This window comes from Myotis brandtii, unplaced genomic scaffold, assembly GCF_000412655.1.
Source record: "Myotis brandtii unplaced genomic scaffold, ASM41265v1 scaffold453, whole genome shotgun sequence".
Taxonomy (NCBI): Eukaryota; Metazoa; Chordata; class Mammalia; order Chiroptera; family Vespertilionidae; genus Myotis; species Myotis brandtii.
The window spans coordinates 121,648-125,550 of NW_005367314.1; the positions used below are offsets into that span (position 1 = coordinate 121,648).

General features: G+C 38.8%; 1 pseudogene; it reads left to right on the forward strand.

Annotated features, from left to right (window-relative positions):
- Window positions 1–2,105: 2,105 nt before the first annotated feature.
- LOC102245244 overlaps window positions 2,106–3,903 on the forward strand; it is a 9,721-nt pseudogene continuing 7,923 nt past the window's right edge.

Below are 3,903 nucleotides of genomic sequence, written 5' to 3' on the forward strand. Positions count from 1 at the left end.
ATGGAAGAAAAAATGGACAAACACTATTTTTCACTTTTATCTCCCCTTAAGAAAACTAACAGACATCTGAGCATTTCCCCAAATTCCTAGAATGCTTTGAGATTATTTTTATGACTCATCTTCTAGGCAACTATACAGAAGATAGTCTTCTTCATCTCAGAGTCCCCAAGAGGGACATTAGCGAGACTGTTTCTTCTGATATGTGTTATCCTTACAGGTAGGGCAGGCTGGATAACGGTAAAATTTGGGAAAAATACAATTGGAGGCCCTGGTTCAAAAGTTATTTAAAATTTCAAAACAATGGCAGCATAGCATGAAACCAAACATGGGGACCTTCTATGCGACTGCCAGTGACCACCAGTGAAGCTGGTCCCACCGGCAGGGGTTGATTTTACCCATCTTTGCATCTTTAGAGTTGGGCATGTGAACCAGTGGAAACAGTAAGACAAACCTAGCTGAAAGCCTGGCTCTTTTCTGTCTAAATGTGTGGGTGTGGGTTACAGTCTCTGCCTCTTGCACAGCACCACTTGGAGGGTTAAATGATCACAGCTTGTACAAGAGGGACTTAGTGAATGGTCTCAGAAGGCCTGCGTTTAATTTCTGGAAAAATAGAGTCTTTTGTCCAGGTACTAGGGTCCCATGTGAGTGTTAGGTCATGGCTTTTCTGGCTTTAGTTTGTTCTATAGGTCATACCCTCATGGCAACATACAAATACCTTGATATGTTCACAAGGAAAACTGAGTGACAGATCTTGGAGTGCCGGGGCTGACCAGCAGCCCCTGAACGAAGGATGAACAGATTACTGTGACACAGTTTCACTGTAAAAGAGAGGGCTGAGGGATGGCCTGGCTGATAGCAACCAGGCAGCCTTGATTGCCTGCCTCATTAGCCTTTTATTGCAGTTTTTATCTTTAGATACAATCAGTAGAGGGAGTAATCTTATGAGGATACATGTGTTTACATTGTCCTCTAGGCAAGGACATCCAGGGATTAAGCATAAGGATTCCAGTAAACACCTGGGGTCTGCATATGCACAGGCTAGGTCAAGGAATAATTAGGGCCCTGCCTTTGACACTCCCCTGTCTCCCCTAAATCAGAATTCTGATAAACAGGGCGGGCAGCCTTCCACACACTTCCCTTTTATCAGAATGTTCTCCTTACAAACTTTCCAACCAAGTCTCATGTGCTCCCCAACATTGAAGGGGTCAGCACAACCTACCCTATATCATGAAAAATAATTCAACAGGCTCAGAAATATAATATATATATACAGTGAATGGCATATTATTATCATCATTAATGATAGATTTTCTTCCTTCCTCTCTTTTTATTTCAACTTGTTAACATACTCCAACAGGAAAGCATTTTAATTTATTTTGCTTTGAATTGACAACTTGCATGTGTTTCTAAAAAAACCCCAATATCTAATCCTAGCTGGTGTGGCTCAGTTGGTTGGGCATCATCCCATGCATCAAGAGGTTGCTGGTTTGATTCCCAAGAGGGGTCATGCAGGTGGTAGCCAATTAATGTTCTGCTCTTACTAATACATCTATGTTTCTCTCTCCTTCTTCCTTCCCCTCTCTCTAAAAAAAAATAAATAAATAAAACAATAAAAAATCTTTTTAAAAAGCCAATATCTAGATTCCAATTAACAGAGAAAGAGGGTGCTCCCTTGAAAATATCCATCTAAAATAAAATAACATATCCCGTATATGAACTTCATATCTGCTGTTGGAAAAATGGATAACTCATCTGCTTTTTATACTCACATTTCTAATAAAACATAGGGGAAATTAAACAGGGGAGCAAAAGGAACACATTATGTTCAGAATTAATTTTTGTATAACTAAATAAAATGTCAAGAAAGCTTTAGGTCCACTGTTAAATAACCTGCCCAGATTTCTTATTATTCTGTACTTAGGATTTACACACATTTTTGAAAAAAGTTGCAACAGGAGAAAAGGCAATTTCTCTTTGGACTTGGATGAAGTCCTTAAATATTCCTCTAATGTGGACAAACACACATGGTTTTTTTGGGAAAACCTTCTTTTAATAAGTGAAGGTACTGAAGCCTGGAGACATGAAATAAACATGCTGCCTGGGTTATGCCGTTTACAGGAATGATGATGTTTCCATCTTCTCAGGAACTGGGAGCAGTGTCTCACCAAACAAATGTTTGCTCCTCTAGGTGAGTAAGGATCTACCCAGAAATTTATTACTTGATTGTGTTTATGTTCCTTTGTGTTTGTCTCTGTCTACATTGGTCTGAGATTAGAATTTCAACTTCTAAGTGGTGAGGCTGGTGCTCACTGTCATCTAATAATTCTTTCAACTTCCTCTGTCAGTCTGTGAGCCAGGCTAACTTGGCTGGCTACCATTATTAGGAATCTATATGAGACTCAGGCTTCACATGATACACATGAAACATGAAGCCAGTTGAAAGCCATCATTTTTATTGGTTAATTTTGACATACTTTGCCCTAGACAATGGCACCAATTCATAATTTAAAGACATGGGGACAATAAGAGAATGAAGGAAGTTGATTACATAGGATAGATACTGTTTTCACATAGGCTTTTCAAAAGAAGCATCAGCTGTAGACATATGTCCTAGATGGAGGAAAATGTATGGTCATACTGGTACGCTTCCAGAAATAATAATAAATGTAAAACCTACGAGGAATAATTAATAAAACTAAAGAAACTTAAGAAGGTGCTTTGATCTTCCTTGATATCAATTTCTACCAAAACTGTCATGGGTCCTTCAGAGAACTACAAGTCTAGTAAGTATGTAAGTAATGAACAGATGAGATTATAGTAAATGAGGTCTGGATTTTTTAAGGATCTTTGGGTGGCTGCCTTTGTCTTGAAAATGGGAGCCCTTTGTTTGTAGCCATCAGTGCATTCATTCCACAATGATAAAGTGGTGGTTTCAGATGAATAGCTACAGGAATGCAGGTGGACCAGAATTAAGAAGGAAACGTAGTGTATCTATCGGTGGGAGTCACACTGTGACACAAAACAGCTAAGGTTTTGGAATCAGTCCAACTTGGTCTTATCCAGGCTCTGTCTAAGTTATTCAGAAGATCAGAATCTTGACATCGTTATCTTTTAAATAAGATTAAACAATCACACCTACCACAATGAATTGACATTGTATAAAGTAGTGGTTACCAGGTGTACCGGTTACTAATGCGGATTTTGTAATCAAAGAAAACAGGATAATTTCAAGAGAAACATCAAAAGTGTTTTATTCAAAGTAATGTCCATCGCTAGCTACTCATTTCCCCCATCTTTCAGGTAATTTGTGAATACCGTCCCAACAGAACTTTTCTTGTTTTGAGGCAAACCATTCAGAGACCCAATTTTCCACTTCTTCGTACGTTTTGAAGTGCTGCTCAGAAAGTGCGTGTTTCATCGATTGGAACAAGTTGTAATCTGAAGGAGCAAGGTCTGGTGAATATGGCGGGTAGGTTAATACTTCCCAGGCAAGATCTTTTAACATGTCTTTAACTGGTTTTGAAGTGTGTGATGATGAGTTATCATGAAGCAAAATTACTTTGCCGTGTCTTCTGGCACATTCTGGTCATTTCACGATCAAAGCGTGGTTCAGATTGATTATTTGTTGTCGGTAACGATTAGTATTAACGGTTTCACCTGGTTTTAGAAACTCATAATACACCACACCTTCCTGATCCTACCAAACGTAGAGCATTGTCTTCTTTCCGAAGCCATTTGGCCTTGTAGTCGATTTTGATGGTTGACTTGGATCAACCCATGATTTTGTGCATTTGGGATTCTCAAAACAAATCCACTTTTCATCACCAGTCACAATCCAATGCAAAAAAGACTTTCTTTTGTGCCAATGAAGCAACATTTTACTGATGACTTTTCAGTTTTCCA